The sequence below is a fragment of the Mus caroli genome, chromosome 4 (genome assembly GCF_900094665.2).
Source record: "Mus caroli chromosome 4, CAROLI_EIJ_v1.1, whole genome shotgun sequence".
Lineage (NCBI taxonomy): Eukaryota > Metazoa > Chordata > Mammalia > Rodentia > Muridae > Mus > Mus caroli.
The window spans coordinates 118,448,326-118,462,058 of record NC_034573.1 but is presented as its reverse complement, the minus strand read 5'-3'; the positions used below and the strand labels follow the sequence as shown (position 1 = coordinate 118,462,058).

The following is a 13,733-nucleotide window of genomic DNA, read 5'->3' as shown; positions in this document are numbered from 1 at the left end:
CTGAGCTCAGCTTTCACTTCCTCTTCCATGCATTGGACAACTTGACAAAATGTCCAATAAATCATTGTTAAAGAAACCAATTGTAGAAATGGATTCATAGCAACTTTCCAATTTCAGATAGTTCCCTGGAGGAGTGGGTATCCCGTAGCAGTCATCATTTGTCCTGGAGAACTCCCCTGCCCTGCTCTGGAGAGAGCCGAGTGCTTCCTCCTCAAGGACCTGGAGAAGCCTTGCACCTCACTGACCTGTGCTTGTGGTTCCCTCCTGTCCTTCCCCGATGGGAAAGGATGGAATAGCAGGTCCCCTAGCTTCTGCACTGTGTGCATCCTTTCCATATTCACATTTCTGTTGGGAGAAGTCCCCTGGTAACCAGGTTTACCCACCTGCTTCCCTCCTCCCTTTGATTCCTGGGTCGGTATAAAAATGAACACGCAGTGACTTGATGAAACTTTTATGTCAGTCAGTGTCATGGACTAACAAATCGCTGACCTTAGATCTGACCATAAAGGATCTGCCAACCCAGAAGCAGAGTTAAGGTTTATCAAAGATGGCATTTTGGTATGGATGTTAAACATGAATGGAGACAGACAGAGAGGGGGAGGAAGAGACAGGCTGAGAGAGAGAGAGAGAGAGAGAGAGAGAGAGAGAGATATTAATGTAAGCATCTCTAAAAATTCCCTGTCTTTTTTTTTTTTTTTTTTTTTTTTTGGTTTTTCGAGACAGGGTTTCTCTGTATAGCCCTGGCTGTCCTGGAACTCACTTTGTAGACCAGGCTGGCCTCGAACTCAGAAATCCGCCTGCCTCTGCCTCCCAAGTGCTGGGATTAAAGGCGTGCGCCACCACCGCCCGGCCTCTTTTACTTTTAATGTGTATGTTTGTTGTGCTTGTATGTCTACATGTGCACTACATGTGTGCTGGTGCCTGTGGAGGCCAGAGGAGGAACTGGGGTCACAGGTGGTTGTGGTCTGCCTGATGCACTGGAGGATGAGCATGCTTACCCACTGAGCTGCCTCCAGCTCCCATAACCCATTGCCTTTACAGTAGTTACAGATACTACTCTTGTGATGTTTGAAGCTATCGTGGTAACTGGTTGCCAAGGATCCTGAAGAGAATCCTAAGACAGTTCCTGAGAGAGCATCTGAGGGGACCTTAAATGGTAAGATCACCGAGAGGCAAGAGGCTCGGTGTTCTCACTGTAAACATGACCAACAGTCTTGTTTCTGAGTCCCAGAACATGTGTGGGAGGGGAGTGAGGCCACATACAGTCAGGCCTTCAGCCTGGCTCATGGCTCTCTTTCTCTCTCTCTCTCTCTCTATGAGAAGAACACATTCCCCACCACAGAGGCTAACTGAGCTGGGATTCTTCCTCCTGAGCTGGTGAGATGCTTTAAGGGAACTCCAGGCAGAGGGGCTTCTTTCCCTATAAATGTCCCCGTCCTCCTTCCTGACTATCAGACAGCATCTGAAACCTACAGCGGAGCCTTCCCTGCATGGCTACAACCCGCCAACCTGATATTTCCAATGCGTTTTTCAGCTAACTTCCTTTAGAAATTTGAATGCAATTCCAGATATGAACAACACATGGATTCTGGATGGTTTTGGCGACAGGAAGAGGAAGGAATACTCTCCTACAGACACGGTGGGAGGGGTGTTCTCCTGGGGAATATTAGGTTGTTATGATCACGAGACAGAGAGGTACCTTGACTTTGCATGGGGGTTGGGGGAGCGTCAAGAGCCTAGGTGACAAGTCTAGGTCCCATGGAATGATGATGCCAAACAGAGGTCCTGGATGACAGTGATTCAGGACACGGGTGGCAGGCATGGGGCATGTGCTATCAACAAAGGAGTTGAGTTCGCTTATCTGACAAGTATTTATCAAAGAGCTTGATGCTGGCAAACCCACAGTAAGCTGGAAACAGACCCTGCCATCAACAATGAGCCAATACTGACTTCGACACGTATGGTTCTTTTTGAGGCCAGAGACAGCTTCAGAGTGGGGATGGCCCAGGGACCTCGCCAGAGCAGGTAAGTTGCCAAGCCTGCATTGGTGTGGTTTCTTTACAATTTCTTCCTTTACACATGAGCCCAGAGGAGGGGGAATGAAGAGGAATTTTTTTTTTTGGTTTTTTGAGACAGGGTTTCTCTGTATAGCCCTGGCTGTCCTGGAACTCATTTTGTAGACCAGGCTGGCCTCGAACTCAGAAATCCGCCTGCCTCTGCCTGAAGAGGAATATATTTATACAGGGCACAAGCCTGGATACTTTGCAGTTTTTTAGAGGCAGTGAAAGTGTAGGGTTGATTTGTTCAACAGCCATCTATTAACCAACTATTACATCCAACGACTAGTGCTAGGAACAGAGTCATACAGTCCCCAGAAATTACAGTCATGTGGCCAGGATTAAGATGATGGGAGAGGAAGGGTGCTGACAGGAAAGTAAGCTAGAAAAGGCTTCTGGGAAACGACAGTGGGGATGACTCCTAACAGATAAGGAGAAGCTGATGGCTGTAAGCAGAACACGTGGGAGGAGTGGGAGGGGTTCCACAGCAGCAGGTACCCACCACCTGACCCACCCTCGCATCCCGCTGCTCCTGTTGCTATGGCACCTGACCATACATTTGTTCTTCATATGGTGGGGACTCCGTTGGGTCTAGACTGGTAGGTTAGAGGACAAGAAGAGAGCCACGTGCCCAGAGGGAGCCTGTGAAAGACTTAGCCCTGGAAGGCTTGGTTCAAGACATATGCTACAGATTACAGTGTACCCAAAATTTTTTTCATGTTTCCACCCGTACACATTCTTAGACTTACTTGGCAGGGTTGGGAGTGGAGAACAGGAACACATGCAATGAGAAAGCAGACAACGAAAGGAGGCGGAGCACCATCACAGTCTTGTCTGCCTTCCCCCACAAGGCTAGGAGGACTTGACCGATGGGTGGTTAGTCTCAAGCTATACCAGGATATGGTCAAGATTTGGTTAAATTATTACCCAGAGGAGTGGGAGGGATAGGTGGGTGAGTGAAAACTGGTTCTGAGACAGCAATATCAGTGAACACAAATATTCTCCTCACTGTCAGTTCCAAGTGACCATGAGTGGAACCCAAAAGGGGAAAGGGCACGAAGAGGGAACTTTCCACATTTTTCACCATCCTGTGTGTAGAGGAACAGAGCGGGAGCAAAGGCAAGGGCGTGACGTGAGCAGTGCAGACAGCTGTGGCCAGTTGTTCAGCCCCGCAGGGAGCCTGTGGTTTGAGGAGCACTGCCTGTCCAGATGGGGTGGACGAGTCACAGCACACCTGTGCTCATTTTTCTCTCAGTAGGCTGACAAAGTCCCCCGGCCTCCCACGAACAAATGGCTTATAACTGACCACAAAAAGAACAGAAGTGAACTCCTGTTTAGTATCCTCAGGACCGCAACTCCATCCTGTAAGCCTCTCAAATGATGGGTGGCTTTCCTAAGTTGCCAGTCTTTCATGCTGGTTAGGTAGCAAGGTGATGTTCAAGATACTTCCCTGCTGTCCTCGAAACCACCAGTCTAGACCCAAAGAGTCCCCACAATATGGGGAACGAATGGAATATGATTAGGTATCATAGCACAGTAAGGACTTTGAGCCACCAAACCACTTGCCCAAAATAAAGGCTACGGGAAAAACAAAAACAAAAACCAAGACAAAAACCAAAAAACCTTTCAGCTTCAAGGGGAACCCTGCTGACAGTTTCAGCCAGAACCTAGTCTATGAGGCCTATCACACGAGGAACGAACATTCAGGACAGCTTGTTAAAAATTATAAAGATTTCAAGGGTCAGGGAGATGGCTTAGTAGGCAAGCTCGTTTGCTGTACAAGGATAAAGAGCCAAGTTCAAATCCCTGCAAAACAAATATAGCTGGACATGGTAGTCCATGACTGTAATCCCAGCATTCCTAACCATCGGAGGTGGATCCCCAGCAGCTCACATGCCAGCTATTCAAACACAAACAAGGTAGAAGGCAGAGGCCAACACCACACGTTGTCTGCCCTTGGACCTCCACACAGAAGCAAGAGTGAGAGCATGCCCCATCTCTACAATTGAGTTCCACCAGGCAGTAAGCCAAACATGGGGTCCTTCTGACATCAGGATGTAGGCTGCCTTCTCAGAAAACCAATCCTGCTTTCCAAAACAGTACAACATAGTTACATGTAAGAGCTGAGTCACAGCTGGCTCTGGCCCTATCCCTGACACACATTTGCTCAGCAAGGTTAAGGTGACATCGCATCTTCCAGCGTTGTGAGGAACTTAATGGGATAAAGCACAGAAAGCAGAGAACTCCTAGTACACTAACAAGCTCTCAAGAAATGACCACTCGATGGTCCCTGCTTAAAACGATGCACAGGTAGCAATTTTAAGAGTGAATCGCTGGGGCCGGAGCTGACTCAGAAGGTAACACGCTTGTCCCGCAAACATGAAGCCCTGTGCTCCAGCCACAGAACCCGGGTGAAGCCAGTGTGGCAATGTGCTCTTGTCATCCCCAAGCTGAACAGGTGGAGACAGGTGGATCCAGCCAGCCCTGCCTGAATCAGGCCGTTTCAGGCCAGCAAGATACCCTGTCTCAACAATAGTAAGAAACAGTCACAGTAAGAAAGCCAAGATTGGCAGTATCTGAAGGACAGCGGAGGCTGCCTCTAGCCTCCACATGTATGCACACACACACACACACACACACACACACACACACACACACGCACACGCACATGCATCGGCACACACATGTGCACACACGCAGACAGAAATAACTGCTATTAAAAGTTGTCAAGGAAACAGTATTTTAGGACAGAATTATGAAGCAGGCGGAGGGGGCCACGTCTTCTGCTAGACTCTAATGGCTTCCTCTTGTCTTCAGTGGTAAGCACAGACGGATAAACTGCACTGCTGTCAGTTCTAATCTGTACCATGCTTCTCTTTTTATCTAGCCCCTTAGTGTACCTATGCTCCATCCCCCAGCTAAGGTGATGCTATCGGTCCAAGAGTTATGAATGGCCTCCTGTTTATTGGACAAGACCCATTCCTCACAAGCCCTGTACACTTTCGCGTTGCAGACTCATTCCCTCCTTAACTCTTTCTCTTCTCTTGGCTTGTGTGATACTACATGCCCGTGGCAACAGCATGGAGTTGAGGATTTTGTGTTAACAGACCCAGGTGGATCCCAGGAGCTCTTTGCCACCCCCACAGGCCTGCAGCAGTGTCTGGCTTGGCTGTCCCTCAATCTGAGTCAGCTGGTCCCGTGTCTATCAGAGACATCACGCATGATGGTGGGTTAGCATGCCTGTGTCACATAAATGAGTTCAAAGGTGCTTTTGCTTCTCCAATACCCCTTGTTCTCTGCCATGCTGACTCCGTCTGCTGTCACCAGCTCCCTAAGGGAGGCAATCTCTGGGCCCCATCTTCAGATCTCTCTACCCTGGTATTTTTATGTTCCCACAGGTGAACTCAGCTAACTTCCTGGCTCCCACTGTTACATTCTCCATATTAGATGCCAGACCTCTCTCTCTCTGGAACATCAGTCACTGCCTACTCCCGAGCACAGGGCTTGTCGCCTGAGAAGTTCTAGGATCACTTCTGGATACTTCAGTATTCACCTCTTCTCCCCCAGTTTTCAGTATGGTCTGCCTCACTTTTGCTAACTCTTTACCAGGGTTGAGACTATAACGATGCTCTCTTGTCTTTGTTATTCGGATCCAACTCCAGTCTTGTTCGTTACAGACTGGACTCGCCTCTGATTTTCTTCCAGCCACCCTAACCCTCTCACAGCCGCCCTGTTTAAGTAACTTGCTAGCTGGCTGTGTTGTCCATTCTCTCCCTATCCAACTCCAGTCTTTATCCTACCGCTGAGAATCTTCTCAAACACTGCTTTCACGACACCGAACTTACCTAACCCCAGATCTTCCATTTCCCGTCTGTAGGATAAAATTGTAACTCTTCAGATGGCATCCCATGCCTCCCATGGGCCTGTCTACTTGAGCTTGATCTTGCCGGACTGGTTAGCCCTGTCACCTGACCCCTGAAAACTCTCAAAATATTCCGGCCTCACAGTTTATGAGCACTGTGTTTTCGGTCTGTGGATTCTTCTCATCTTCGTTCCAGAAGAATCTACCATGGCCCTGAGTTGATTTGGCTGCTGCTGTTGTAATGCTATTTGTTGTTGTTGTTCCTGTTGTTGTTCCTGTTGACAACTTTAGGGACTTGGCTCTTCCACCTTGTTGGGGTGTGAGTTCTTATTTCCTCTGCTCAGCTGTACCCCAGGCTGGCCCATGACTTTCCAACTCATGCTCCAGGCTCCCCCTCCCACCTCCACAGAGGTAAGGAGGGGATAACGGGCATGATGCTTCTGCGTGCCACTTTTAGTGAGTTCCAGTGGTCTGTCGGGCATGCATGGCAAGAGCTTTCACCCACTAAGTCATCTCTCTGCCCTTGTTTAGCATTCTGAGATAGGGGCTCAAGTAGTCCAAGCTAGCCTCAAAGTCACTACCGAGCCTGAGGATGACCTCTGCCTCCCAAGGGTTGGGATTACAGGCGACCGCTTTCCCAGGGCCCTGAACAATTCTTCCTTGGGAATCACAGTGCTGGACAGTTTCCCGTTTTCCTTTCTTAATCAATGTAATGCTTTACAGCTCAAAGAGGTGCTGAAATGACTTACATTTGGAATCCATTTACTTCACAGGCGTGTAAGAAGCCAGTAGAACCAAAGTCAAGGAGCTTGCCCTAAGTCACATGACCAGTAACACTAGAACTAGGATCCAGATTCTTCTAAGCTGAGAATACCCCAACCCCCATGCCACCTTCCTCATTTCCTGTGTCCATCAAAGCACACACGCCACACAGTGTTTGCACACAAATTATGTGTGACTACGTTGACTGAGGCGGTCAATGCTACCTTGAAGTTCACAGCACTGATAGACTTGTCTGCTCCGCCAGAGCACATCTGAGACCACCAGAGTCATCTCCTTTACTTGGCTTAATCTTTGACATCAAAAACTCACTACGACTCATTCTCAAAAGAAATTTGGGGGTGCCAGATGGGTCAGTGGGTAAAGTACTTGCCAAGCAAATGTGAGGGCCTGAGTGTCAGCAACCCCAGTGCTGTTGCAACAGGATGGAAAGTGGAGACAGGAGAACTCCCAGAAGCTCACAGGCTGGCCAGCCTGACCCACAAAGTGTAGCAGCAATAAAGAGACCCTATCTCAAAAAAGGTGGAAGGTGAGGACTGACAGCTGAGGAGGCCCTCTGACCTCCGAGTGTGCTGTGACATGCACATACACACACCACACATGAGCACACACGTCACATATGCACACACACATTGTACATGAATACTGTCCCCCCCCCAGCACACAAAGGAAATTTGGGGTTAAGTGAAGGTAAAAGGCCTTTATCCGATTCAAACACGTATTGAGTTCTGGGAAATGAGACCCACCTTACACATCTGGGCCCATTCTTGCTCTGTTTCATCATGACTGGGAAGTAAAGACAAGCTGGCTAGCTGGGGCAGGTGACATAACAGACTGCTATAGTTCTGGACATGGGTACCACGGAGAAGGGTGTGGTTTCTCTGCTCTGATAGTTAGGATCTCAGTATGAGAAACTACATTAGTGAATCATAGGTGGAAGTGGGACTAAGGGGAGGAAAGGCCAGGAGAGAGGAAGGAGTAAGGACAGAAAGGTGGCAGCCCCGGAAATACTTCATGAAAGACATGGACTGGTCCTGTTCTACGAAGACAGCTGAAGCTGTCAGACTCGCCGCTGCTGTACACGGCTGGCACCATTAACAGCAGGTTCCGGCCTGTATGCATGGTTTGTAATCTGCCTGGAGCTCACGTGTTGTTCAGACTCACCTAGAACTCTATATGTAGCCCAGGCTGGCTTGGAACTTGAGATTCTTCCTTCCTCATTCAGTTGCTTGTGTTAGGATTACAGGCATGTGCAACCTCCCTGGCTGCCATCCCTCCCTCCCTTTCTTTTCTTTCCTTTTTTTTTTTTTTTTTTTTTTTTTTTTTTTTTTTTTTTTTTTGCTGAGCATTGTGCCCAGGGCCAGACTCTCTACCTTGGAGCCGTTGAAACCACTCCTTTCTGCTTCCACTTGTTGAACCTTTTCTCCGGTGACAAAGACCAGGAGTGAGGTTCACAAAAGCTCACAGGGTGGAATTCACGGGAAAATACCACTGGAAAATCATGATAGGAATGAGACATGTAAGCCAGCTTTTAGAAAGTCACACAGTAAAGGAGGCAGGATTGCAATATAAAGCCAATTCCCAAATAAAAATGAAAGGGCGGGGGAAGCTATTCACCTGAGAGAATTTTCCTTAGTCACACCACTCACTGAGCCTTCTGTTTCAATGTCCTCCCTAACCTTTGCAACAAACTCCTATTCATCCTTCAACACTTTGCTGAAGTATGCTCTCTGGAAAGCCTTCTTTGACTTTGCATACATTTAACAGATCCATTCTTGCATCCCCATCTGTTCTTCTGCTATCACTTTGGCTAACAGTTTGTCTCTTCCACCACCTCTCTGAGGACAAGGGCTAATTATCTTAGTCAGTGTGGCATCCTCTAGACACAACAGCGTGCCTGGTTTATACCAAGTGTTTGTCGTTGTGTTGATAAATACGCAGCCTGCAAGTACAATTCGCATTTGATTTGCAAACCTAGGTTTGGTCGCTGGGACTTTTCATGTGGAAGCACGTTTCCCCTTGTTGTGAAGAAACGATTTGAGACTCGTAAAGTAAGCTCCGTCCATGAGAGCACATTAGCCTGCTTTTCATACCCTGGAGACTGGAGCATTTCCCCTCCACACTAAACCTCCTGGGGCTGGCTTGATATTAGCAGCACAGCTCCGTGCTAGCATTTCTATTGTGGCGAAGGCTAAATTACACCATGAGCCTAATGCGGCCACCAGTCTTAGTGAATTGGGGGAAGGGGTAATTAGAAGACAACATTTCTGTAGCAGACCTAGGCGCGGAGATGGAGGAGGAAGTTGATTTAAACCTAGCCATTAAAGAATTCGCCAGAAACTAAAGCAAAACAGGAGCTTCCTCTGGACATGACAACATACTCTGGTGCCCAAGGTCTGTTCCCCACGGTTGTCAGGTCAGAAAACAGGGGGCAGTGCCTACCTTGGGCACCCCTCCTTCTCTACCGTGGGACCTGCTTTGCTTAAGGAGAGAGCTCTTTTCTTCCAGTAACAACAAGCACAGTTTGCTCCCCAATGCACCATCTCGACCTCGCCTTCGATGCCCAGCAACCCCCACCCAGCTTAACTCGGGATCTAAAGAGCCTGTGGCTGGGCTGTCAGGCCGCGGAAGAGCAGGCGCGCGGTGGGGAGGCCGGACCCCGGTGTCTCCACAGTCCCCGAGAGGACACGGGCCGCAGGGGCGGGCCTCTCCACGTAAGAAGGCCACGCGCCCCCGAGATCGCGCGACTGCAGGGACTTCAGCGGCTCTTCTACTGCCTCCCGCAAACCCTGACTCCAGAGATCGCCGCGGTCCTCATCGCGGCCGGGTCCGCGTCGGCGGTGAACCGGTGTCCACCGCGCTGCCCAGCCTTGCGCCGCAGGGCCCTCTCGCCGCACCGTGACAGCTGGGTGCCCAAAGGGTTAAACCCGCCGCGCGGCGCCGGGTGTCCCCCGCGCGCCGCCCCGCCGCCGCCAGCCAGCCCCAGCGCGCACGCGCCCGCCCGTTACCTGCGGTGGCCTCCGCGCTCCTCCTCCACCTGGCCGCGCTCTCCCGGGGCCGCCCCTCAGCCCGCCCCCTCGGCTCTCCGCCGCGCACCCTGCTGGCTGCCCCGCTGTGGCCCGCGGAGGAGGGGCCTGGGGGGCGATTACCATGTATTAGCATACCGGAGAGTGTCACGTGCCCACTCCAGCCAATCGTCACTCGGAGAAGGCGGAGATTGAATTGAACACGCCTTGGTGCTGCTCTGGGACTGAACCGGTGGCCATGGCAACGGAGGGGAGGGCGGAGGAGGGGGCGCAGGCTCTGGAGCCTTGCCATCCCTTTGGAGCATCTCCTCTACCTGAACTCCGCACCGGGACTCCGGGTACTTTTCCTATTCTGCATATGGAGAGCACCTCAACTTGGTCTAGCCAGGGAAATTTACATTCCGGAAAGGCTCTGAACACTTAAACCACGTGCCTAACACTTTTCTGCAGCTAACTCTCTGGTAGCGTTAGGAAGTACATATCATAAACTTAATTTGATCACTGGGGCGAGTTTATACTCAGAGAGGCTCAGCCACACACCCAAAGCCACACAACCACCATACTACATTGTAAAGTGGAAATGTGAGAACATCAGGCCCAGGGCTCTCCTGCGTTCTTCACAATTCCAAGCGGTCGAGGGGAAGACTGTATACAGACAGTCGAAAGAATTTTCATACATCAGCAGTGGAGCACCTTTGCACTGCCGGACAATGACCTTCTGAGGCATAAACCTGGTACACATATTACAGATGAGGCCTGGGCCAAACAGCTGTTAGGAGCCGATAGTTAATCATTCAATCCATGTGTGCTCAGGCTATCGAAAAATTTTACATCCACTCTTAATTGCACTGTTGCTATGGCCACTTTACTGATCCAGACACTGAACCTTCAATGCAGGGCAAGGAAATGTCCATACTTATTCCTCCAGTACTTCACACACTTAGATTCCAATCCTGGCTTATCCTACTCCAAAGCTATATTCTAAAGGCACCTCATTATACCAGGCTCATTTAACTTAGGTTTAGGCATAAGAACACCTTCCCTAATAGGACTGTCACTCAAGATTGAAATATATTCCGTGACAAGTGGCAAGTGTTGAAGTCACAAAACATAAAGTCACCCAGTTGGTAGGGGACTCTAGGATTCTGTGTCTCTGCCTTCATCTCTGTTGATCTGGTAATTCACTTAAAGGGACAAACACTCCCATGGATTTGTTTAGTTCAGTGGTTCACTGATTTTAATGTAGCATAGATGGATTACTGGATTAGGCCCTGTGGTTTAAATGAACTATCTAGACACTTTAAGATCATTTAAAATATATGAACATTTCTTCCCACCAGACTGACTTAAAATCCAATTTCCTTCTAAACTGAGACTTAAGAGCACAGACAGAGAGGCAAACTGACTTGGGTTAACATGCTGCTTAGCCATTCATCAGCCGTGCGATCTACGGCAAGTTCTATAATCTGTTTGTGCCTCAGTTTCTTCACCAATAAGACAGGATAGGAATGTTGGAAGCATTAAAGAACTAATGTATTAAAGACATGTAATACAGGCCTGGTCCAGTGGGTAAGACTCCATCCTTGCTAACTGTGGTCATTTCCACATCTGGCCCAGGATCTCCCATGAGATACACAACCCACGTGTTCAGATCTCTCCTCCCTTCCTGGCAGTGGGACACAGAAGTTGCCCGTCATCCCCTGTGGCACATTAAACAGCCTGTTGTGCTGGTGGAGGCTTGTTATCTCTGCAAATGTCATTCTCTTTTCTCAGGACCATAAATAATTCCTGGGCTCAAAGGACCTGGTCTCTCTTGCACATCTCCTAGCACCAAATTACCGGAGTGGCTCCTTGTCCAAGAGGAGCTTGGCAAGCGGAGAGCAGCCATTAGTCAGGGCCCTTGAAGCAGTTTTATGAGGGCCTTAATGAGGGAGATGAGCTGTCCTCAGGAACTGGTGCCGTCTTTCCTGGACACAGGAAATGAGCTCTTTGTGCTCAAAGGGTCTCAAAGCCCAGGCACAAGGAGTGTTCAGGAAGTGGCCTAGGGACTGGGCATTGTTGACACAGGCAGCCCCAGGGCTAAACAGCCTCTGCCCTGCTCCTCTCCATAGAAGGTCAAATTACTCATGCTTCTACACAGCAATAGCACCCAAGGGTGGCATGTGGTTTGGGGTGTTAAACCTCTGCCTCCTGCTATGTGCAGTGTCGCCCCTAACTCCCCTGCCCCTTATCCCCCAAAGACACCACAGTATAGAACAATGGATGATGGCAGTGTTCCTGGAACTGGAGGTGAAGCCCACTTCTTCCACATGAGTGTCAATGTGACAGTGGGAAAGTTCCTTAAACCCTTTGCACCTCAACTTCCTTATCTGTAAAATGGGACAGAGAGTAGTCACTGTCCCAAGTTCTTGCTGGGATTAAGTGAATAACTAAAAGAGATAGCAGGACACCCTCCAGTAAGCATTGCTAGTGCACTAGATAACTGGGCAGAGATACTCTAGTCCCGTAAATGTGCATTCTGTATGTGTACCCGTAGCCTCAAACAGCTGGCCCCAGGCCCTCTCTCCAGCTCATGTTAGCCCCAGTCCCCTCTAAGACGAAGAAAAAAAGGGATTCCCAGGAAATGAAGACCCTAAGCTAGAAAGCTTCAGTCAGCATCCTGGATCTGCCACACTCCTTGAGCTATGTATGAACCAGAACGAGTTATTGGATACATCAGAGCCTCAGAGCCTTTCTTTGTGAAGAGATGTTAACTCCCCTGGAGCCATTCCTGAGCCCGATGGGGGTTGGCAGGAGATGGTGAAGGCCTGTACAGAATAGAGGTTCTACATCCCCCTCCTCCTCTTTAGCTTAGCTCTTCAGGCCTGAAAAATAACTAAAGACTATGGAGGGCTTACCCCAGGCCTTCTGTTAGATATATCATTTTTCTTAATCCTCAGGCTGGGCCAAGGGCCCAGGGAGAGACAGTAGCTCGTCCAAGATCTCCATGGGTGTCTGTGGCTAACCGAGAGTCCTGCCAAGACTATCAGATTCCCAAGTTCATCCCAAGAACCCATCTGCTCTCTGGCCTTCAACTCCAGCTAACAGTTAGGAGCCGTGTGTGTGTGTGTGTGTGTGTGTGTGTGTGTGTGTGTAAAAGAGAGAGAGGGAGTCCCCCCATCTGCCCACTGTCTCCAGTATAGGGAGCACTCCATATGTACATGTGCATTTACAGAGTGACTGGAAAGAGGTGAAGATGTCATTCTTATGAACTGAAGGTCCAAGGAGAAGGATGAGGAAGAGGGAGGAAAGAGAGGGAAAAGATGGATGCACTTGTATTAAGGGGTCTACAAAGTCCAGTGACTACATTCTGAGAGCAGGGAAAGTTAACGCATTGCAGATCAGAGCCAAATTTTCCTGGGCTATTTTGAGTCCCTTTGTCTCCCTGGAAAGCCACTCACTGCCCACACCGGTATCTGATCTAACATCCTTGTGATGCTCACAACTTTACAATGTATTCATCGCAGATCATCAGCTTTCCCTACTCCAAATGCTAAGGATAGCATCTGATAGCATCTGAAACCTATAGCAGAAATCCTCCCACTTTGCTGTAACAGCCCATCCATGCCCACCTCCCCAGAGTGTTTGGGCCACACTTTGATTTGTGGTTTTTCTTCATCCTGTAACTATTAAAATGTCTCGTAACCTCTCCCACAGTAGATCATAGTATTTTGGGAAACACCAATCCATGTTCACGGATTGTGATCTCTTACCTGTGGTTCCAGAATAAACTCTTACTCTCTTTGAGATGAGAACTGGTTTGGGGTTTACATTCTTGTACGGTGATGGAAACTGCATACCTTGGGCTGTCCCAGGAGGAAGGCTTCTCACCCGCTGACACCCTCTGCCTGCTAAACAGTCATGTGGAAGGGCTCCATCTCTTTGTTGTGGGGGATTCAGCTTTTAGAGTTCAGAAGTCTGCCATGTATCCAAAGATGACTCTTCTTCAGCACAAACTCTGGGAGATCT

General features: G+C 49.2%; 1 protein-coding gene across 2 annotated transcripts in view; it reads right to left on the bottom strand.

Moving 5' to 3' along the window:
• The window catches only part of Phc2 (polyhomeotic homolog 2), a 97,332-nt gene extending 87,510 nt beyond the window's left edge, over positions 1-9,822 (bottom strand). The window contains exon 1 of one of the 2 annotated variants that reach the window (XM_021159386.2): positions 9,708-9,822. The gene's annotated coding sequence lies outside the window, so the exon portion shown is untranslated. The remainder of the gene's footprint in view (positions 1-9,707) is intronic. The other variant, XM_029476099.1, reaches the window with a different exon arrangement.
• Positions 9,823-13,733: the final 3,911 nt, after the last annotated feature.